General features: G+C 35.2%; 2 non-coding genes across 2 annotated transcripts; both read left to right on the plus strand.

Annotated features, from left to right (window-relative positions):
* The first annotated feature begins 15,223 nt into the window (after positions 1 to 15,223).
* TRNAS-UGA (transfer RNA serine (anticodon UGA)) lies at positions 15,224 to 15,305 on the plus strand. Its single transcript has one exon. It is a non-coding gene; the product is annotated as a tRNA-Ser (tRNA).
* An 8,558-nt stretch (positions 15,306 to 23,863) lies between these two features.
* TRNAS-CGA (transfer RNA serine (anticodon CGA)) lies at positions 23,864 to 23,945 on the plus strand. Its single transcript has one exon. It is a non-coding gene; the product is annotated as a tRNA-Ser (tRNA).
* The last annotated feature ends 1,653 nt before the right edge of the window (positions 23,946 to 25,598 follow it).

The following is a 25,598-nucleotide window of genomic DNA, read 5'->3' on the forward strand; positions in this document are numbered from 1 at the left end:
TGTAGTGGCGCTTGGATTTTATGATATTTATTACTTACTAGCAGATGTCTGGCTTTTAAATGTACCAGAAAAATGGCTGAAGTTAACACTAAACGTTAAATTTAAAAACTGCGTAGAATTTTACTCTGCAGAACAACTTCATAAAAAAAGTTATTACGTATAACAAAATTACAGTGAAATAAGCAATATCCCTGCATACAAATATTAATTATCCTAATAAATAAATTAACCAACTTCCCTTTGCAAAATCTTAAGAACTCAAATGGTATAAAGGAGGTTAAAAACTTTGTTTCCTAAAAAAATCACTCAAAACTTTTCAATATCTTAAAGACAGTGAAATGAGCAATAAATAACATAAAAGAATACAAAAAATTCTGAAAAGCAAAGTATAATTAATGATATTTTATCTTATACTTTCAAGAGAAAATAACTACAATGAAATAAGCTATATACCTTAATACAAATAGTAATTATCCTAATAAGAAAATTAACCAACTTTCCGTTGAAGGAAAAAAATCATGCAAAACATTTCAATATCTTACAAATAGTGAAATAAGCAAAAAATAACAGGAAAGAAACTCAAAAACAGGAAATAAGACAGGAAAATTGTTGCCAAAATCACATTTTTAAAGATATGAGATGTGAGAAGTGTACTCGGAATTTTCATTTAAAACTTTTTTTAAAAATACAAAATATTATAATTTTTCCAAAATTCTTTTTGTAAAAGCAGTCGCAAGGATGAAAGTTTAACGTGCCCAAAAATCAAAGAAAAATAAAGTGTGCATTTTAAAAAATAAACTTTTTTATAAAAAATCCCGTTGAAAAAGTGTTAAGCTCACTTTGTTAAATAAATTCGTATTGAATCGATTTATTGAAACACGAAATTTATTTTAAGTTCGCAAAATAGCTAAGTGCTTACGTTTCATGACGATGTGAAAATGGAGTGTGTAGAGTAAAATCTCGCTTTCCTTATAGCCCATTATGTCTCAAATGACGCGATTTCGTCACAAAACATAAAATAAGAAAAACATTTCTGTTTGGAATTTCGAAAAATCGCTTCGAGGTGCACTGGCTCTTGTCTAGATGCACCTCTGTACCAAATTTTGTAGCCGTGGGTCTATTAGCTTACACGCAGCGCGAACAAAAGACACACACAGACAGACTCTTTCTTTTACTATATGTAGAGACGAATTTCAAATTTGGGTCTTTGTAAAACTGGTTCTAAATTTCTTTCTTTCTTACTTTACGTCTCTAGTGATATTTATCAGCAGCTTAATGCGCAAAAATACTACATATGATTACATTAGGTTTAAAAAAATATTGTAATTAAATTATTGTAATATATGTGTGTGTGTGTTAATGCAAAAGAAATTGCTAAGATTTATCTCAAATTAGGAATAAAACATGTTCAATCTTTTAGTTAGAAAGGGGCGCGGTAGTGTTCACTGCAACCGAAAGTTCTGCAAGCAATTTTTGTGATAGTTGCTGCGGTTTTGACTATTCGTATTTATAATAATTCTTACAACATAGAAGAACTCCAGTTAAACGTTTTTCTGATATCCGGAAATGCAGCTGACTGACTGATTGTCTGGGATACTTAAATTCCGCTTTAAAGAAACAGAAATATCGTAAAAATGAAAACTCTAAAATTTCGCATTTATGCGAAGATAAAACAAAATCCAAAATAAATAATCAGATAACTATAGATAAATATACAAATAAATAAATTTATGAGAAATACAAATCACCGTTTTTCTATTCTACTGTAATCAAATAAAATATTGTAATAATATGGCAAAAAAGTTTTCATTATAAATATATCGTATAATCACGTTAATATCATTTTCGATGTTGTTGTTTCAAAATGTCGGTTCAGGTAAATGAAGATTCGCTATAATGGATGCCCGCGTGTAACCGCTAACCCGGAATAATAAAGTGTCGATTTTCGAACACGTAAGAGTTTCTAATAGCTCGTATTGTCGAAAGAACACATAAGCATCGTTTATCAAAATGTACAACACGAGTAGCAGAGTATAAGAACCTCGAAAGCATATAAAGAGTTCGAACGAGAACTTGACACCTGAACTCTTAGCCATTGAAAAGTACTGCAATTTAATAGCAATTATAAGTGAGGGTGATAAAAAGAAATGCCAATATTTGCAAAGATAGTTTCTGGAGGAGCATGAGTGAAGTGATATGATTACAAAAATACGGCTTACGTAACAAACATAGGTACAAAGCAAAAAAAGTCAACATGGACATGAACATAAAAATTTACATAACGAATTTCAATGAGATCACATATATCAGGGGCTCTCAACCGGTGCTACGCAAGACAAAAATAGGTGGTATGCAAAGAACCAAAGTATTTTTAACCATTCAAAAATTAAATACCCCAACACACCAACATTTAATATTTTGTTACACTTCAACGAATTTTTGATTAACAAACTCAACGATTTCAAAGCGAGTAATGGCAACACTGTCCGAAAAAAAATAACATTTTAATCTCCAGCGCGCGAGACTGTGTATCGGAAATACTAAGGGTGTGCTCTTTTTAATATTTTGTGATATTGCTGTTGAATTTAATTTTATGGTTTAATTGCAAAGAACATGATATTTAATAAGTAAAGGTGACATACAAAACGTTAAAAAAACGCCCCCTTTGGGCGTAATATAACATCTGAAAGCTTTCAGAATTTTTTTTTTTAATATTTCTATTCAGAAATTGAAAAGTAATCATTGTAAAATGTAGAACTGGTACTAAAGATTTTCAATTTTTGTTTAGATGGTACGTATTAGTCAGAAGGTTGAGAACCGCTGAAATATGTTATTGATTTAATTGACGAAGAATCGCAAGCGGCCTTCTCCGGTTGTAATGACTTTGGTAATCGTAGTTTAAAACAGGTATGGTGCTGTTTTGTAGGACAGTTAATGTTTTCATCGAAATAGCTAACTGCATCGGTCACTAATCGCTTATCTCTGTGAATGTTGCTCTGTGAATGTTGCTCAGTGTTTACAGAAGTGGCATTCCGGATAATGGTAACCGGCTTGCCTACCACCATGTCAACAAGGCGGCAAAAAACGTTATCACCATTGCAGTCTCGATAATCTCTCTGTTGAAATTTATGTCTTCATCCATAACTACCGGTGTCGTAGATGCTAAAATATAGAAATCGATAAAGGAACTATGAGGGCTCTGAATTTCTGCCTTTGCGAAGTTTTTGTGACAGATATCCTTTTTCAAGCATCTGTATGCCGTAAATAATAGTATTTTGACTGAACCTTGTAAGGATTTCTTTGTGAAACGTATTTGTCAATGAGTTCGGCTTTTGAAATAACTTTGAGAAAAAATTATATTTTATAAAAACTTTCCAAGAAAATGTTTGATTTCAAAGCGAATTAAAATACGAACTTTTCACCAATTTTCGTTGGTAAAAATGTATAAACAGTGTTTCACATTTAATCGCTAACACTGGTAAGTTTGGGTGTTATTCACATAAATTCCGTAAATGCTAAAATTACATATCCCTACCAATTATTCTTTCTAAGCCGAAATCCTCCTATTGATTTATTAATGTATTTCTAACATACTAACCTATTAGGATACTTCTAACTTTCTATAGATACCATTGATTCAAATGAAACAATACAAGAAAGTTTACATTTTTTAAGAATAATATTAATGCCTTTCATTAAAACATGAATTTTAAGTTTTCCAGAATTTGAATCCGAATATTAAAAGATTTGCGATTTTTTTCAAACCTCAAAACTTTCATAGCATAGAAGAATAAGAAAAAGAAGAAAAGAAATTTTTCTTTAATATAAAAATTATACTTATTTAAAGAAAGGTAAAACTCCAAATCGAAAAACAAATTATTTAATAACACAATTTTCACTAACTCTTTCATACAGACCAGTCTTTAAGATCCTCTGTAGCTCGGTAGTGATAAGTTCTAGAAAGAGAAATGAAATTTTGTAGGTACCAGGTTTTATTAGACGTGATGACGACATAAAAGCATTCTGGGCAATTCGAAGAGAAAACTTTGCAAACCATCATACACGTTCTTCTTTGTTTGCTTCATAAGAGTGGTTTGGACTTGGATGAACTCAAACTTTTCTTTATCCCGATCGTTCGATTCGGGTTAACACGGATCCTTTTGCCATACCTCCATGCTCCATGATCTGCCTCCCGACGATGTACCTGTCATTCTGGATGAGCTTATCAATGACTAATGTATTTCAATCGGTTGAATAGTTGACGGTCTGCCTGAACGTAGCTGGTCCGCGGTGTTGCAGTCACCAACCCAAAGCCTCTGTCATCGATACACATTGCATCGATTCATTACATTGTCCCCATAGATTGGAAAAAGCTTACTCTGAATAAAAGTTCCCCGTATTTAAAGATGCTTTCGATCAATATACGTTGGCGTAGTAAGTTCACGTTGATCATGCATGGTGTCTTGCATGTAATAGTGAGAAATAAAAATATAGGTTAGGTGGTAAAGGACAAATAAAATTTCATTTAATTAGTGCTTACTATTACTGAACTATCACACGCCAAACGTACATCTACTGTAAGTTATGCAGTTACTGTAAGTTAAGTTCTTTCTCTCAATTTATACTCTGCCACTTCTGCATAAATCAACAGACCTGCATCGATCTCTCGACTGAGCGAGTACGCGACGAAACGAGAAAAACAAGAAAATTAAAATTTTCAGTATACAATTGTAATAGAACATTTAAATGAATCAAACCACTAGTGAAGTTTCAGTTTTTTTTATTTAACTATTGAGACATAAACAGTCATTATGTGAATATGAAAATCCCACTGATAATAATTTCAAACTTATTTATTGCACATTTATTAATATTCATTCTGTTTTCATGGATAATTACGTCTAATTCGTGGCCCGTTCCAAAATGGATTTCCACTTATATCTTTGCCAATTCAGCTGTCTGCCGAGATTACCTGAATAAGAATACAAGATAATGGATGGAAATGAAATGAGAGAAGGATGAAGAAGTGGAAACTTGGTTTTGCTTTGCAGCGTCAACTAATTATAATTAACATGGATGAAAAAAAAACAGAGAAATATATCTTCAACATCACCAAAAGATCCATTAAAAATCCTTATTAAAACGGAAACAAATAATTTAAAATCTTAGATATAATTCCAAGTATGCAAACACACTTACTGTAAAAAATGCATTACATGAAAAGTACAAAAGTCGTTGTACAGCAATAAAATTAACCCTTAAACTCTGGCTAAAAATACAGAGTACTCAAAGTTGAGTTCAAAACCACTCAAACTTAAATCGCAAAGTAAATTGATGATTGCCTTTCAGATCAAGTCAATGTATCCGATGTGCAAATAAGTTTGCTTCCTTGTTTCAATAAATAAAGCAAAGAATAGGATTGCTATTTTTTAACCTTGTAAGTTATTTACATTATTTATTTATTTATTATTATTACGCCTCCCTCACCTCTCAATGGGCACTACAGGTCAATCATGTTATTCTGATCGTTGCACCAACAACCTTTTTTTGGTTGTTTATCTTTTCAACCTTATTATTGATAAACAGATTTAACATTAGTTATTACTTTTGTTGGGTGCTCCAACTTACAATTTTTTGGGAATGTTAGTATAAAATTTGCAAAAAGGGTTAGTTAGTTTAGAGATATTTACATATATACATGAGTAGAGACTTGCTGCCTTTATATTTAGTTAGGTGCCTAGACCTGGTTATCTCCTATGATTATGTTACTCTTAGAATAGACATACTCTATGATAGTTCTGACGCCTAGCTGTCCGTAGTAATCCTGAAGAAGGTCTTTGAGGTTATGTGATCCCTGGAGCTGAGGAAGGAAGGCTCTGATGGGAGAAGTGAGTGGACAGTCGTGGATGTAATGTGAAACGTCTGCTGAAGAAGCTGAGGCACCACAGACGCATTTTACGTTTTGATGGTAGAACCTGCTGAGGTACGCTGGAAATCTTCCGTGATTTGTGAAAGTTTGTTGTAGATAGAAATCTGTTTTGAGCCTTTTGGTGGAAACTACGAGAAAGATGGAGTAGGTATGTCGAACGGTGAACTGAGTCGTCCCAGCGAGCTTTCCAGATGGACATGAAGGCGCAGAAGATCTTTTGTTTGGCAATGACAATGAAAGTGGAATCTCTGAGTCTATGAAAGGGTGACTTGTGGCTTCTTTAGCTAAAGAGTCGGCTTTTTCGTTACCTTGTGTACCTTGATGACTACGTACCCAGCATAGAGACACTTGCCTGGAAGAAGACAGTGTAATAAGCACTTTTTTAATGAAGAGATGTGGAAGGCTTGTGTGCCGATCTTGTTCAGTGCCTACAGCACGGTCATGCTGTCCGTGTAGAAGCTGATGGATGGAAAATTGGTGTTGCCTGCCCAGAGGGCTGCCTTCTTTAAAGCTAATGACTCTGCCTGAAAAACCGAGGAGTGGTCGCTAAGTCGTGCTTAGTGAATTTCTGTATTGTTGTGGAAAGCGATATAGGCTGCACCTACTTGCTCTGAAACTTTAGAGCCATCAGAAAAATTTCCTAAGTCCTGTCCTTTTGTAGATGTATAAGCCATTTTATATCGTTCGTGAGAGATGGCTGGACGGGAGTATAGTGGCAATGCGGTTCTAAGGAGCGGTTGGTCTATGAATGAGGAGTCATCGAGCTGAAAGGAGTCCTTAAAATGAACTAACCTATAAGTACCACACTCAATTTCTGCTTTGAGATCTAAGGGAAGAACGCATGCTAGGATTTGAAGAGCTGCTGTGGATGTGGTAGTGAAACATTTAGTGATCTTGAGAAAAGTGATGCGTTGAACTTTGAGTAGCTTCTGACGAACCCTTACCGTGCCAGTTATCCAGATGGGGGAGCTGTAAAGGATTATCCTTGCAATGCCCCGCAGATATAGTTCTTTTAAAAGTTTCCCTTTTAGATTCCATTTGTCTGTGATAGTGCGGTTTAAGCTATTAATAAGATTGCAGGTTTTATCTCGTATCATCTTTAAGTGCGGTAACGAGGCGAGTTTTCTATCAAGTAAGAATCCTAGGTATTTGAAAGTAACTTCATATTTTAGTGCTCGGCCCTGCCATCTAATAGGGGGTGGGTTATTTACAAGTTTATTACTCTTTGAAAAGGTGATCATTTTTGTCTTATCGATGCTGAATTTAAGCTTGAGTTTGAGGATCCAGTCAGTGATAAGATCTAATGCCTTTTTCGCTTTGTTTTCTATTTCAGTGCGATTACCTACTTGCATGATTAGGATAAAATCGTCGGCGTAAGTCTGGATTTGTGCATTTTCTTCGAAATCTAAATCTAATGCAGTATTCGCAATGATATTCAATAATATTGGGCCAATACTGGACCCCTTGGGGGCGGCTCTGTAGTAGTCGTGAGTGACACTGACCCCTTCTCGCTGGTAAGTGACTTTACGATTGTGAAGGTGGCTGCCTATGATCCGAAAGAGATTCTTAGGACATTGGAGATGTTTGAGTTGATTCCTGAGTTCTGGCCACCAAAGTTGGTTGAAGGCCACGTCTAAGTAGATAACACACGTGTGGAGACCTCGCTGCTTGTTATCGTGTATTTGCTCCCTTAGATTGTGAAGAGCGTCGATGGTGCTCTATCCCATCGTGAAACCGTATTGCGCTTTGTTCATGAGGTGGTTTTTCTCCAGGTGGAAAGTGAGACGTCTGGTTATTAGTTTATCTAGGACTTACCCAGGCGGAGAGAAGACAGATAGTTCTATATGCGTTCCGATGCTCACTGTCTTTGCCCTCCTTTTTGAAAAGAAAAAGCTCAACATTCTTCCAGGCTTCTGGAAAGTACCCTTTTTGAAGGCATGCATTAAAGAGATATGTTAGTTGGTCTTCGTTTGCGATTCTCAACTCTTCGAAGTCTATATTGAGTTTGTCCAAGCCTGGGGCTTTACCCCTTTTGGTAGTTTCTATGATCTTCCGAATTTCTGTGGTAGTGAAGGAGGGATCATTTGAGGTATTTTGGAGGGCTGCTTACTGGTATCCTTATCTCCCTGTGATGTGGGGTGTCTTCGTCTTGAGTATCGTTCGGAAAGTGATATTTGACAATTTCTCTAATAGTGTCTTCAATTGAAGTTGTGGTTGTGCCATTTTGGTTTGAGTATTGAGCTTAGTTTTAAGGGTCCTAGACTTTTGCCCTTAATGATATCATAGTAGGACCCAAACGGGGAAGAAATCTGAAGATTTTATCAAAATGTGTCCCAGGAGGATCTTTCGGCCTCTAAAATCTTTCGTCTATAAATAGCTTGTTCCTTTTTGTAGATGACTCTGTTTTTGGTGCGTATGTCTCCTGAGGTGCGATGGTACCGCCGCCGTAGGGCTCGTACCTTTTTTCTTGTAATCGTGAGCTCCTGATTCCACCATGGGTTTCTTCTATAGTGTTTGTTGTTCTAATTTGAGTTATCGACGTTTTGAGTGTGCTCATGATTATCATGGAAGAGTTTCGTGGTGATCTCTATCTGTTTATTTATTTCCGTGATGGTATGTGGTAGTGAAACTGCAGAATATTGTTCTGCGAGTTTTTGCCTGAATGTCATCCAGTCTATATGACTTAGTTTCATTTTGTTGGTGTTTTTTCTCTGTAGGTCTACATTATCGATGTCATATTGGACGTAGTTATGGTCACTAAGGTTTGCTGCCTCCTGCATTTTCTAATTTGAAATCTCTATTGGATTTTTTTTTCGAAATAAAGTGAGATCAATCCACGAGGTACCGCTGGAACCAGAGAAGATAGAAAGGCTATCAGGGTTGTTAATGACGGCTAAATGCGTGGCTGCTAGTAGTTCTGCTAATATATCTTGAGACCTCTTGGGTTAGGCTGGGTGGGACTTTAAACTGGATGTTTTCCGTTGAAGTCCCCGCTGATTATAACTGAGAGATAATCATTTGTTTTGATTAAGTTCTCTATAGAGGCCAATATAGGCTCAATTTCCTGCGATGGAGGGCAGTAAACAGAAACAATCAGAAAAGAGTGGTTTCCTTCGATTCCCTATGCTGTGATGTTATCTGTGCTAATGACCTCTAAGGCAGGGAGTGCCTTTTCCGTAAGTATGATTGCTGTTTTGGCGTTTTGTGTTGCGTTTTGGCGTTTTGTGTTCGGATTTTACATTACGCCGTAAGGAGCGTTTTTTAACGTTTTGTGTGTTACCTTTATTTACTAAATTTCATGTTCTTTGCACTTTAACCATAAAATTCAGTTCAACAAAAGCAGCATATCTTTAGAATTTACAATACACAGTCTCGCGAGCTGGAGATAAAAAAATTTTTTCTTAGTACCGTGTTGCCATTGCTCACTTTTAAATAATCAAGAATTCGTCAAAGTTTTACAAAATATCAAAATATTAAATAGATAATAAAAAAAATTCCAGATTCTAAATTTGGGCTTCCAGATGACCATATTCGGATGGAAACGTACGTTATTCAAAATTGGAGGGCTCTAGGTACCGTTGTTTTGTCATAGTGTGAGAAATAAACACACATTTATAAAGATTCTTCATGATTTAATTTCTTTAAATATAATACAGGGCTCTAATGTTTGGCGATAACAATTTGAAAAGTGAACCGACATTTAGCGAACTAACGCACAATGGCGAAACCAAATTAATAGTCCTTCTGGGCAAATTGCCCTTTTGGACTAATTATCATTTGGATCATATAAAAAATAATTAAACGCATTTTAATTTACATCAATAAATGCGTTATTAGAAAAGTAAAATAAAATTTTAAATTATTAAGAAGTACCTTAATTACTTTTAACCTACTCCATTTGTAAATCAATGATTATGAGAATGATTATATTTGAAAGATAAAGTTAGCAAGTTTTGCCGAAAAACGATACACTGAAAATTAACTACGTCCGAGGGTAATTAGAAGATAAATTAAAAATTATATGTTTTGCACAGTTAAAGACGCTTCTGGATTTATCTTTCCGTTTTATTTGCCTGGCAGCTTCTGGAGCCCAACAGAGCAGTTATATCGCTGAACACTGGTAATTCAAACTGAGCTCTGTTTCAGAAGAATGGAAAGCAATTTCGCCTTTTTTCCCATGTATAAGTGGATACTAACCAGCTTCCCTTTCATTGTCTTCCACAAAGGCATTCCTTCCCTTATGCAGATAACCTCATGTGCTTTGCCATAATAAAAAAAAAGGCCAGTTTTAGAAGCATAGTTATGTCTAAAGATTTTATTTTGCCATGAAAAGATACCAAGTGAAAATAATACAGCTCTTTCAAAGTGTAAAAAGAAATTATCATTAATTGCGTATAATGTAATTACTATTTCCTCTTTCTGCCTTGGGCAGCAACATATTAAATTACACCTACTATGTTACTGTCTACATTACTACTACTACTGTCTACATTATTTTTAACCTTCTAGTTCCAGTTAGATTAAAAATAATGTGATGAAATATTATACCTCTAAGAAATTTTATCTTTCATTCGCTATATTTCTTTATCTAGTCTATCATTTCCGATTCTTGGAAATATATTGATTTTATCTATGTATGAAGCTCTGCTACAGATTACTATAAAGGAAAATAATATATGATATGTAAACTACATATAAAATAGCCTTCTTTCCAGAAAATAATGACCTGTTGATGACTATTAAGCTATCAGTAGTCAATAATGGGTATGCGAAACCTCAGTAATAAAGTTTGAATTTTATTTAAAATACTATCCCTTCCCATGTATGTACAGCAAGTCCACAAAAACGTTTACATGGCCTTTATTTTTGCAACCGTTGATCATAGATATACCGGGTGACTTAAATCACCGTTAACATTTGAAAATTAAATAACTCACTGAATAATGTAGGTAGAGTCATAAAAACTGACACACGTGCTTGAAATGTCGTGGAATTTTACTGAAAGCAAAAAGATAATTAAAATGGAGAGCAGATGGCACTTTATGATAACAAAAGCAATAATTAGCATAACAATTTATTTTTAGCAAAAACTATGTTTTTTATAACAAATGTTCAACATGCCGGCCGTCATTCATCAGCAATATATGTAGTCGAGGGACAATGTCGTGAACAGCATCCTACAGCATATCTGCAGATATGGTGAGAAATCACCGTAGGATGTCCCTAACGAGGTAGGACGAGCGCTGTAGACTTCCGATTTCAGGTAACTAATAACCACACGGACTGGGGACCTGAGAGGCTGAACGTGATAGAAGTGGTGGCTCAGCAGGAAATTTTCACCAAATGGTGTGCGCAAACGATCCGTTACCACGTGTAGAAACATGGGGTGTAGTTCCATCCTGCATAAAAGTCATACCTTCCAACAGGTATTAGCAGCCAGAATAGGGATGATGCGATTCTGTAACAGATCAGCGTACCTTGCACCCGTCACACAGACAGTTTCAATAACAGAACCACGCATTTTCGCGAAGAAAAAAGTCCGATAACGACTGATGTGATAAATTCCCATTACACCATGAAAATATGTTCATTATAAATATTTATGATTATAACACTGGTACCTGGTTAGCAGGCCTAGTTGGACTCCTTGAGTGTGACGGAAGCTCCCAGACTGCGCTCTTACGTATAGCCAGCGGTCACGTTTAGTTCTTTTTTTTTCAAGGACAGCTTGAAAATCGTTCATACATGCACCAAGTGCTGAGATCATCACGCTTCTGAATATATTTTGGTCTGTTTGGATCTCTCTACAGAGAATATTTATACCAATCTCCTCCATCTGCTCGACTTTCTTTGGGTCAATGATCTTTTAGATCTTGTCTGACTTCATCAGAATCCAGATAAAAAGCAGCAACAACAACAGCATTGTAACAGATCTTAAAAATAATCACTGGATTACTTTTTATCATCCTTCGCCACCTGAGATTGTAATACACTGTCCTTACTTTTTTAAATGTATCTATTACTATAGAATCAAACTTCGTATGCGCAACAATTGTAGCAAACTTAGTGATTGAAGTTTTATTACTGAAGCTATGGCAAGTTGTTAAAATATATCCATGCACATGAAGTATGTTTAAATCGTTTAAAATAATACTGTTAAGCATAAACTATGTGTTGGAAACTATATGATTTTTTCCGTTGAGTTTCGAGACCGATCGCTCAAAATGGTATGGCATAGCTAAGTACTGCCTGTATCAAAACAAATCTCTTCTGAATTCGACTACTCTGTGTTTAAATAGACTAACAAATTTGACGGAAGAATTGAAAAATATGCAGTGTCCTCGCTGGCTCTCTAACCTGGACTTCTCGAACACGCGCCGTGTGTTCTGCCGTTACACCGCGAAAGCATGCAGGAAGAGGGAGAACATGCCTACTTCCAGCGTGCCTTTATTCCTTTAAAAGCAAAAGCAAATAAATAAGATAACAGGTTAATAAATGCAGAATGTTTCAAAAAGAATATACGTAATACAAAGTGTTATTTTGCCCAAACTATCGATCACTGCGCCTCGGCTCGATTATTGGCGAAACGAACACATAGTCTAGTTTATATTAATATCCGTTAGATGTCAGTTATCTTCTGTTTTGCGTGGTAACCGTCACATGTTTAAAATGGCTACTCCGCAGCAGAAATCATTTTGTGTTTTAGAGTTTGCGAAGTGCAATTCCGTGATTAAGAGTGCAAAAACGTTTCAAGTTGAGGTACCAAAGTGATCCTCCGAATGGGTGGAATATGCACAGATGGTATCTACAGTTTGTAAATACAGGATGTGTGTGTAAAGGAAAGAGTCCTCGTGTTCCCGACGAAAATGTTGCACGAATTCAAACTGCTTTCCAACGTAGTCCTTCAAAATCAACTCGTCGTGTCAGTCGTGAGTTACAACTACCTACAACAACATGGCGTGTTTTGGGAGGTCGGTTGGTTAAGAAGCCGTACAAGTTACATTTGCTACAGGCCCTGCGTCCTGATGACAAACGCAAACGAGTGGCATTTTGTAACGAGATTATTGATGCTATTGGCAATGATAACACTTTCGCACAATGCATCGTGTTCAGTGATGAAGCGACTTTTTGTGTTAGTGGTCATGTAAACAAACACAATGTTCGGATTTGGGGCCTACAGCACCTACATGCAGCCATTGAACATGTACAAGATTCGCCCAAAATCAATGTGTTTTGTGCGATATCCCGATCATCTGTTTACGGCCCATTATTCTTTGATGGAAACACGGTTAACGGTCAGCAGTATCGCACTATGTTACAAAACTGGTTGTTTCCAAGGTTGCACGAAGACAACTTCATTTTTCAACAAGATGGGGCACCCCCTCACTGGTTTCGCCAAGTGCGTGATTATCTGAATGAAACTCTACCGAACCGTTGGATTGGTCGTCAAGGAGCTGGCGACTTAGCATGTCTCTGCTGGCTTCCATGGTCACAGGATTTGACACCCTGTGACTTCTTACAGTGTGGTTTGATTAAAGACAACGTTTATGTACCACCACTCCCGCAGAACCTGGAAGAGGTGAAGAACCGGATCCGTACTGTCATAACATCAGTGACGACGGACATGCTTGCCCGAGTATGGGAGGAACTGGAGTATCGATGTGATATTATTCGTGTCGCTGATGGAGGACATATTGAACATCTGTAATCTGAACTTGAGAGGTTCGTACATATGTCTGTAAAGTTTCATATTTGTATGTCATGCAGTTTAATAAATATATGCATTTGAAATGCGTATATTCTTTTTGAAACACGCTGTATAAGACATGAAAAATATTATAAAGCATTGAACAACACAATGAGCTGCTTACAGCTTTTATGATTGGGAATTGAAATTCTAAGCAGTATAGAGAACTACTATTCCTACATTGTTACAAATGAGCCACCTAGATTTGGAAGTGGTTAGTCACACTGACTGTCGTACCGAGAAGCCCAGGATCGAATCCCGTAGGAGAACGGATTAATTTGTCTATCTCTACATAGGAGCATCGGTGACTCACTATTACGTATCTCCGTAATCAAAAGACCACCGCTCCTGGCCTTAATAGTGGCCAAGGCATATAAACGGCTAGATCCTGCCAATGGGGAAGGCAAAAAAATTCTTAAAAATTAAGGATGTTTTCAAGTTCTTGTCAGAAAAATAGAATTGTCAAATTAGTAAAATGCTCTTAAATAAAATAAAAATAAGGCTAATTAAACGTTGAAATCAAGGTCTTATACCTATCGTAAAGTAGTTGAGCAATATTAGATGGCTATTTGAGATCGAACAGAAAATTTTTGCTTTGTCAAGTGAGACTGAAATTACTGGATCGACGAAGCCGTTAAAAAAAGTTAAGTGAAAGAAACAGTTTAACACATATGTACACATACATAAATGACCTTGGAAAGAACTGTAACGTTTAGTCAAAGCCTGATCTGAAATGATAGGATTTCCATATCAGTTTCAGCTCCAAATTTTTGTTTTAAGCGAGCAAAACAAAATAACATTTTCTTCCCAAAGGAAGTAAATGAACTTACATGTAGCAAAGTGTTGTTTCATTCACAATTTCTGGACGCACGGAAAGACAGTTTTCAACATTTGGAAATATGGTATATTTTTTACGAAGGAGAGATCATGATTCAGGAATTTATGATTTTTGAAGTTCGAGGTGATAGGCAAAAGTTTTTAAAAATATTGTTCCAGTTTTAAAACGAATAATGTTTGCATTTATTTTGTGCTCATTTTCAATTTAGTGACTAAAATAGTGAAATAATGTTGGAAGTATTGAAACGTTGAATGAAAATATATTATATACAAAAATTTATGCTGTGAATGAAAATATATGTTTGTATGAAACGAATGTAGTATGTATGAAAATTGTATGTATGTATGTAAAAATGTATATATGTATGTATATGTAAACTGCCGAAAACATGGAGGTGGACTAATATTAGATATCGTTTACCGATATTAAATCGCAGTCTATATAGGAGGAAATAAAAGCAAAATTTTGATTTCTTATGCCGTTTTGAGTGATTTATTGCATTTTTAAAATCTAGGATGCAATTTATGAGGCAGCCTAGATTTTCTTTTTATGCCGAGCAACGATAAAGCTATCAGACCATGATGAAGACGATCCCCTTCAAAGATGGCCTTTTGACTCACCTGGCTTTATTGTGCAAACATTTTGAGACAGCTAGAGCTGCGTATCTTCACATATTTAAGAATTAACAGAAGTTTTTTTTTTCTACGGAGCAGTCGTGGCCGAGTGGTTAAGGCGATGGACTTGAAATCCATTGGGGTTTCCCCGCGTAGGTTCGAATCCTACCGGCTGCGTTCTTTTTGCCTTTTTTTCTGCTTATATCTATTTATGAGTAAAAAATGAAATGGCTACTTAAGACTGCTTTATTAACGATAGATATTCGAAATAAATTCTTTTCTGCAAGTTGTTGAAGATTCAGTTTCTCGCAGTTTTGCTGCTATCTGACTAAGCTGCCAACGGCATATTTCTAAATTTGTCAATAGTTAGGATTACTAAAACCCTATGACAATTACGTAGAACAAGTTCTTTTGATATTTGTTGGTTATCCGATGCTCGTCGACAGAGCGCGAAAAATCTTTTGGCGATCAATATTTTTTTCTTTTATCTATCTTCTGCGGCTATTGTTCGATAATCGGCATCAAATTGGCATCAGATTGTCTTTCTGCCCACTTGCCTTTGTATGAAATCTGATAAGTAAAAATACAAGTGATCACTAGCTGTACCACAACTGCTATCTATTCCATCATATTGCTAATTCTCATAAACGTACCATTGTTTCAGTGTGGATGCCACTCTCGAAACCGAAGACATTGAAATAAAATAAAGAACCATTCTCACCCTCCAAAACAGAAAGAGAAAGCTAACAATAAAAGGGGAAAAAAGCCTTTGTCGAAGAAACTGAAATTAAAAAGAATTATTTACCTGAAAGTAGATATTTATTTTTGAGATATTAAAGACCATTAAATTTTTATTTAGGTATTTATTTTGTTTGAAAATTATCCTAAGGTGTTAACTCAAAATTCAATAGCTTTTTAAAGCTTATTTCTGTATATATGAGTTCGTGAAAAGTGCACCCATCCCGAGAGGCAGAAACCAGCAGTTTGCTGTGATTCAGCAGGGTAAAGCAGTCTGCCACTCTCCAAGGTTCACTTCCTAGCCGAAGATTAGATGCTTGAAATGAATGAGAAGCATTGCTTGAATGCAAAACTGCAACGTTTCTTCTTTCAAACCCGCGCGGTAGGAAAACTAAATTATTAAATCCATTCTGACATAAAAATCTACCATAATGCTTCGAATATAAAACAGTCTGTCATTCTAAGACAACCTCACATTTTTTAAAATTCTTAGAAGAAAATTAAAACACTAACATTTAACATGACATCACATGTTCGGATTCTAAATATTTAAAATATTCTATGAGAAAAATAATTAAGTGATCTTGATGAACTTTGTTTATAATTTATTTAATTTTAGTTATTATCTTAGTATTTAACTTTAATGAATATTTATTTAATTTGAAGAAATTCTTTAATTATTATATTTTATTTGATTTTGAGTTATTGTCCTTTAATTTTAATAATAATAATATTTCATGTATATGTTTATTTTCTGCTTTACATTATTTTAATTTCAATCTTAATTTAATTTACATAGATTAAAATTGACATATTCACAGTTTTTTTAGTCATTTAATTATTTAGAATTTAGAATGTATTGCGATTGCTTTTAATTGCCGTCTTTATGTCATTAATTATTTTGTCGCAAATTATTAAATAATGTTTTGTAAATAAAAAGAGGTAAACGTTCCACGACTAAAACATTGAATTTAATACATAAAAATTGCTTTAGAGTTACCTATGAGAATTCACTACCTTCACACACTATTATTCCTTTGGTTAACATGCAGTATTTGATAACCAGGATAGATAAGTGTATAATGCAACCAGATGGGAAGGAAAACAGATTTACATTATTTTTCTAGCATCATATGAGATTAGATGATCCAGATCTTAAGGAATATATTATTCATGTAAATTTTTTAAATGTAAAACACAAAATTTATTTTACATATTATTAAATTTTTATATAAAAATCTGTATTGCTATAAAAACCGGACATCACTAAAATACAAATATTATAAGATATTTCTCTCGCATTCTTAGCATACCTTCGTGGTGTAATGGTCTGCACACTCGGCACATCCGTGGTTCCGTGGTTCCGAGAGGTCCGTGGTTCGAGTCTCGGAGAGGACATTGTTTATTTTTCACGTCTCCCGCAATCAAAAACTTAATGACTCTACAACATAAATATAAAAACTCAAAAGATTATTTTTGTTATGCAAATGAAATATTTCTTCCTTGATGAAGTTCATTTTCTCTTGATTTATTCTTAGATTTTCGTGAAATTTTATAAACTGAACTATTTATAAATTTCTCTCTTCTAAATCCGCTTCGGGTTTCAATATATCTGTAAAGACGCTAATACTTTTTAAAGCAGACTCCTCAACGATACTTTCAAATTTGTTTTGTAAGACATGTTTTGAATTAACAACATGTAAGAAAGTTATTTTTGTGGATTTATTGTTCCTTTTTCTCTGGCAGTGAGGAAAGATTTTTCTATGGTGCTCAATATTTCCAAGAAGACAATCTTTCGTTTTTAAAAGCTTGGTTATTTCAAAAGGTCTATTTACGTAAAGTATAAAAATTTAGAATCCTTTAACATTTCTTACATGATATTGAACAGTCTGAAAACAAAGCAACAAAATTTTTCTCCTCAGACAAAGACCATCAGACATATACCTTTTGTTATTCTAAATTATCAATTTTTCCAAAAGTATAAAAAAATCGATATCTGCTAAGCTTCCATGAAATCTAAGTTGCTTAATTTACGTAAAGCTTTGTCTTTCCTACATCTTTTACGTTTTGAGCTCAAGTTTTTGATATGTTTATATCATTCTCCGTTTTTTCTTAAATTTTTGTACTCCATCTTGAAAGATTTGGTATTGCTTTTATATTTTATGTATAGATGTTTTATTTCTGTAAGTTTTGAAATGCAATTTTTATCTCTCAGTAGTACAGTTAGAACTTGAACGATAAAATTAACTTATCACTTAGCCATAGGTTATTCTGACTTAAAAGAATCTGAATTCGAATGTTTAAGTTTCGAATGAACTTAAGAACTTCGAACTGAATTCGAATGAACTTACGTTTTTGTTATGTTTATGTCATTTCCTTTTTTTTTTCTTAATTTTTGTATGCCATCTTGAAAAATTTGCAATTGCTTTTATATTGTTACGTTATTTTTCTGACTCCAGTTGTTATGCTATTTTTTTTTTTCACGTTCGTACTGGGTTCGTGTGGATTTGGAGGGAATAATGAGGACAGCACTTCATGAAATATCGAAACACACTTTATTTAGTCACTATTAATCAGGAGAGCTCCAAAATCACGTTTTTACAGTCGTCGAAGTTCTGCTATAAACAGGCTGACACAATTAGCGACACAGCCTCCAGGTTATCAGGCTATAACGGTGGCGACAGCTTCACTGCAAAGCACCAGAGTACAGCTCCCGACTCTACTGGGTCGTTCTCGGGACTCCACGTACTCTCGAGACGCTACAACTCGCGATGCACTCGACGATACACAGAGCACAGCTCCCGACTCTTCGGTTCAGTCGTTCTCGGAGCTCAACACACTCTCTCGACGATGCACTAACCGCGATACACTAAGAGACTCTTTCGATGCACTCGACGACATACTCGACACTCTCTGCCCGGCTGTCAACTCGATTGACTCCGCACGGACTGATTAACTCGAGACCAACTATCTCGCACTTATTCTCCGCGTACCAGAAGGGTTTATATAGCTTTTGGCTTGTGTTCGAGAACATTCTGGGCTAAACCAGTTAGAATTCGTTCCAGAAGGTTCTCCATCCATCCATGGCTTATCGCCAATTTTGTCATGATGTGGCAACCCTGCCTTTCCTTGCCTTTTTATTGCAACCCTAAAACTGCTTTGCCAGAAAGCTATATCGTAACAATATTTTATGTATATTTATTTTTTATAAGTTTAGAAATGTCCTTTTTATCTCTCAGTACTACAGTTAGAGCTTGAACGATAGAATTAGCTTATTACTTAGCCATAGTTTATTCTCATATAAAAGGATCTGAATTCGAATGTTAAGTTTTGAATGAACTTAAGAACTTCGAATTGAATTTGAATGAACGTAAGTTTTTGATATGTCATTCTCCTTTTTTTCTTAAATTTTTGTTCGCCATCTTGAAAGATTTGGTATTATTTTTATATTTTATGTATATCTGTTTTATTTCTATAAGTTTCGAGATGCCCTTTTTTTCTCTTAGTACCACAGTTAGAACATGAACAATAAAATTAACTCATCACTTATTAGAACATGAACAATAAAATTAACTCATCACTTAGCCATAATTTATTATCACTTAAAAAGATCTGAATTTGAATGAAAACTTTTCAGTAGTGGCTGGATTTTTTTGTTCTATCAACAGAGAATGATCTTTTTATTCTTTAATTCAGTTTTCTATCACCTGAACAGTAGCTGTGGGGAAACTTTAAGAATTCTAAGGTTTTTATAGCTCCGCGTGATGAAAGTGAAGATCCAAAAGGGAAATAAATGAGTTAGATGCTATCAAAATTTAGCTCTGCAGTATTATTTACAAACTTAAAATATTTGCTGAAACTATAGTTAAAAATAAGATATCTGTAACAGAATAACCATTTTTTATTCGCATATATTTCTGGGAACAAAACTTAAACGATCCGGCTAGAGTTGTTACTCTATGGAGAAAGAAACATTTAAGGTGCAAATTTAATATTGAAGTCAATACTGAATAATGTTTAACGCACATAATAATAATAATTAGTTAGAAAATCCTAGACTTCTAATTTTTGCTAAAGTCTAGGTTTTTAGAGCGTTTATTAAACTTATATGAAAATATAACGATTTTTCGTGCCCAATGAATGACAGAAGGTACTTTTTTCTTAACGTGGCGCCACTTCGCGCCACACACAAACGTGGTGCGAAATCTAACTCTGGGTTGCGCAATCTTATTGATACTGTTGCGTTCTACGGGTCGTGGGTTTGGAATGATTGAAGACAACACTTGATGAAGAATGAAAACACAATTTATCAGCCAATAATTTTCAGGACAGCACCAAAAACACGTTTACAGTCGCTGAAAAACTACGACAAGCACGCTGGAACAATCAGCAACACAGCCTTCAGGGTATCAGATTATAACGGTGAAGGCAGCTTCACGGCAAAGCTCTAGAGAACAGCTCTCGACTCGGTTTGGTCGTTCTCGAAACTCAACGTACTTTCGAGACTCTCCTCGCTACAACTCGCGATGCAGTCGACGGCACACTCACGATAGACTCGACTATGAACTAACTCGCGATATACTGAGAGACTCTCCCGATGCACTTGACTAACTTAAGACGCTTAACATAAGACGCTCAACTCGATAGTCTATGAGACACTATGGATAGACTCGCGATCGACTGTTACTCTACGTACAAGCAGAGTTTATGTAGTTTTCTGGGCTACTTTCGAGAAAATTCTGGGCCAAACCAGTGAGATTTGGTTCCAGAATGTTCTCCATCCGTCAATGCCATATCGCCATATAGGCGATTTCGTGCGAAATATGCCAACTCTGCCTTCCTTTGCCATTTTCTGACAAGTACGCTTTAAACCTGCTTTGTGGAAAAGCTATCTTACTGCAGCTAGACTACGTAAGCATCATGAAAGAATGACTACTTTATTAAATTCAGAATAAACATACAAATTAAAGACGACTACAAAAATATAAAATAGATTTTGCCACATTAATTTCTGACTCTACATTTTCTCCTGAATCAACAAATTATTACGAAAGATTTCATAATGTACTAAATTCATTATTTAATTGTAGCCATCCTAGTATGTGGTTTTTGCTTGACGGACTGAAAAAAGATTTAGCCTGTCAACGTTTATTACTAGCCATTGTAAAATACAGGACGTACTAAAGTAAAAAAGAAAAAGAAAAAGAAAAGAAAGGGAAAAAAATATGGAAACATTTGGTAATCGCGAATCATGTAAGAAACTATGATGAAATCGATGGTAAAATTAAATATTTATATATATTAGCTAATATTCAGTAAGTTAGTAGAGATATTAGGTATTTTGGAAGCAGGAGATGTGAAAAATGAGCAAAGCTTTCTTCGAGAGTCCAACCACAGACCTCTGGAATACGTGCCCAGCGTGCAGTCCACCACATCACGAAGGCATGCTAGGAAGGCGGGAGAAATACCTTATATACTGGACAAGTATATTTACTCCCTCTTTTAAAGGGCGAGTGGGAATTAGGGAAACCAATCACCAAATCCTAGTGGTGGAGAATCATCATTCACCACCTCTTCTTAGTTCGGGAGCCACTGTAGAGGCATTAGGTATTTTTTGAAAGCAGGAGAAATGAAAAATTAGCAATGCCCTTGCCGGGACTCGAACCACGGACCTCTTGCATACGCGCCAAGCGTGCTGACTACTTCACCACGAAGGCATGCTAAGTAGGCGGGAGAAATGCCTTATACTGTAACCGATTTTCTACGGGTCCAGGAAGGACTATTTGTGCTTCGTGAAGAGGAACACACGCCGGGAACATCGCACATATCATCGCATTGGCTTCACGTGTAATCTATGGGTCCATATAATTCTCCTACATCATACATTTAATCACCTAATACATCTGATCATCTTTCATGAGGGCGATACGTCTTCAGTAGAATTTCTTTTATCTCGGAACAAGAACACACGCCAGAAACATCGCACAAATCATCGCATTTGCTTCTCATGGAATTTATGGGTTCATATATTTCTCCTACATCATACATTTAATTACCTAATACAGCTGATCATCTTTCATGAAGCCGTTACGTCTTCAGAAAAATTTCTTTTACCTCGCACACCCTCAGGAGTCATCACAGCATTACTGTCGTTTATCTCCTCTATTTTTCACACCCTTCAGCTAGTTTTCACCAATAAAATGTTCCTTATCGAAACTCCTACACTCGAATTCCCAAAACCGGTAGCTTAACGAAAAACGTCTCCGCTTTCAACCAAGTCATCCCTTTCAATTTCTTGCCTAATTATTAATTATCCAACAGCGCACGACGCAACCAAGCCTCATTTCAAAATAATTGGTGAATCAAAGTCTGATACGATCTTAGCCCAACCAATAATAACTCCGTAAAAATTTGAATAGGCGCCGCACATCCTTTTTTATTAACGGCGTGCGAAAACCTCAGAGTACTTGAGAGCGAAAACCTCAGAGCCTGTTCCTGGGGGGGAGGGGAATCGAAAAAAACATGCCCCAACAAAACGTCTTCTATGATGAACAATAGTTTTGTCTACATATTCTGTTTGCATCACAGATGAAGTAATGCAATTAAAGGCTTGAGCCATTTTTCAATCAGGTCTTATTTTACAAAAGTAGCCGCTTGCACAATAACAATCTTAAACTTACAAAGCATAGACATCACCACCGTAAGAGTCTTTATGCTGCCGTTTCTGCAGACCACCCAGTGGCGAAGATCTCATTAAGAAAAGGAAAGAATTTCTCTATCGCAGGACACACACGGAAAGCGAAAGGGTCCTATTCGCTAGTTCTGAACTCGTATATAAGTCCCTATTTTGTCGACCAATTTCCTCTGAAGGAATTCATAGTTAGAAAAAAATCCCGAGACCAGATTTACAATATAACAATAACTGGCGCTGTGACCAACTACCATAACTGGCGCTTTGGCTTACATTTAGCACCCCTTTAATGTAAAAGTACTGATTAGAATACTTATTCGACAATAAAAGCAGTGACTTGTATCTTTTGCAAGGCTTTGCGTTTTCGTCGCCTACAGAATTTCTTAATTCTGAGCATTCTAAAGAATAAATTATATTAGAGCAATCCAAAAATTGTTAATTATCTAGCTGCTGCCAATATAGTAATACATGGAATTCACAAAATTTCTGGCAGTGCTGCCACGGGTTGTCCATAATATGTGTTGCTACCTTCTTGTTTGTATCCATGAGCGCGGACAATAATTTTAACAGTTGTTATACTATTTTGACACTAACAGAAGACTGCTAAGAATACTACTGTGGCAAGTAAGCTATCTTACTGAACGTATAGAATTATATTGTATATTATATGAATATACAAATTATGAAGGTAATTTCTGAAGTAAGGATTTAAGACCACTTGTTGCAAGATTTACATGTTAAATTTACAGAATTCCATGGTTCTCAAACTATTCCTACCCCTTCACACCCTTTTTTAAGGTAAATTTGCTTTGTTTTATTTAATTACGACAAAGCATACTACGGCTATCAGCCTAAGGAAAAGCCTATCCTTAGGTTAGAACTACCAGTGTTCGGGGACCTAACCACTTGGCCGCTGGTGGGCCTTTTTAGGTAGGAGGTAAACATCGAAGTATGTAGATAAATTCGAGGTACGGACAAATCTCGATACTAGAATTTCTTCTAAATCATCGGTACTATTATTTCAAATAAATATTACAAGTTATCCATTGAGTACTTAAAATAGTTTGATTATCTCTTATATTATACATATTATTCATTTTTGAAGTTAAGGTTTTTCTGATTCTATGAGGAAAACATAACTTTAGTTTTGTTGGGAACTAAAACGAAACTTCTGTATATAAATCATAAGAACTTGATTAAAGTGAATTCTCGAAAATTTTCTAGCCACCTGTTTTCTGTGCAAATATTTCGAGAGACATAATTTTTATTTGCAATCGTATACTGAGTTATCACGAGACCTCTATGCGCAGTCGTGGCCGAGTGGTTAAGGCGATGGACTCGAAATCCATTGGGGTTTCCCCGCGTAGGTTCGAATCCTACCGGCTGCGAGCTTTTTTACAAATTTCATTTTTTGGTAAACTTTTAACGTTAATAAATACGCAATAAATAATAAATAAATAGATACCTGCCTTTGTAAGAAATCTTTTTTTTTTTTTTACAATCTTATACAGTTTCAAAGAAGGGCTACGTTAAAACGGGTTAGTTTCGCGGCTCTTTTGAATAATGTTGCAAAATTGGCCTTCAAACAGGATTTCTGAAAAATTCTGATAATTTCCTCGTAAACATTTCGAACTATTCAGCACTTCAGAGTATGTGTTCCGTAACATGAAACCAAAGTAGCCAGTTATCAGTTAAAAATGATTAATTACGATAGTTAATTTATATAGATTATCAAATGTAAAAAAAAAGTTCTACTCAATTCTTTAAATTACTAAAAAATATTGGTAATTTTTAAACGAAGAGTTAAGCCTGAAGGCCTCAGTCATTTAAAGAATCCTAAACCACTGTTTAAATATTTATTATTATGTTTTCAAACTGATTTAAAAATCATTTACAGACATGATGTAAGTGGTTAGAAGTATTACTAACAACATATTGGTAAGTAAGTACGAGTATAAATGGTGTTCTATCGTTTCCATTAAATATTGTGCATCTACGTAGCATCTAATCGTTTAAAAAGTTTATAATCTATTGAATCACATTACGCTTAGCATTATTATGTAAATTTAATATGTCAAAATTTATATCATTACGTTTATCAATAATCTTTCATTAATAAGATCAAAGAAAGGTATTTTTACAATAGTTGAGGATTTAAATTATGGCACTTTCTCTTTTTCAGCATCCCCATCATAATGACCTCGAGATTCTGAACCTCAATATGAAAAGAAATAAAATACCCATTTTCGCCAAAAATGATGTAGCATCTTCCTCAGTCGTTAGTAAATCAAAAACTATCAAAATTGTCTTCTTAAGAAAATAGAATGGTATCTCGGTAAGCATCTGCTTTAGAATAAGTCCAACTTTGCATACCACAGAATAAATCTAACTTGGTCCTATTTTGGACGCGAAAACTTTTATTTCTTATATTTTTGTTTGAGCATTTGCTTGGAATACGACTTGAGTTCGATAAGTCACGACTGCTCGCACTACACTTGTCTATCTCTTTCGAAACAACGCTTTCACGATTTTGCACAAAAATGCAATAATAAATGTTCTGCAAACTCTGATACCAAATCGGTGTCAGGCGCAGTAAACTCTTATCCAAAGCGGATTTGCGAAACGTGATTCCGCTTACACGCGTTATCTTAATTGTTCCCATTTAATTTGTCCAACTCTTATATTTCATGCACACGCGGTTTAGTGATCCTTTATCGACATTAAATGTTTGCTGGTATCAACTCCGGCCAGAAGTTATTAACAATTTTAAAAGATTTCCATTGATTGAAAATTGTGCCAAAAAAATTTGTGCAAATGGCAAAAGTACACTGGTTTCCAGAAATTAAGGAAAAATCATAAAAATAGCAGTAACGGGTCCAAAGGTGAGCCAATCCGTATAAAATTTGAATATGTTGTCAAACAAGGTTTGTTGAGTAAAACTGCACTATAACAAATTAGTGGCTCTGCAATCGGAAAGCTTCAACTGGGAGGAGAAAAAAATTTTATGTTTGAGAAAAAGCCTGTAAATTTCGCTCTGATAT

This window comes from Stegodyphus dumicola, chromosome 10, assembly GCF_044657685.1.
Source record: "Stegodyphus dumicola isolate Sdum_Otavi_A_Nest chromosome 10, ASM4465768v1".
Taxonomy (NCBI): Eukaryota; Metazoa; Arthropoda; class Arachnida; order Araneae; family Eresidae; genus Stegodyphus; species Stegodyphus dumicola.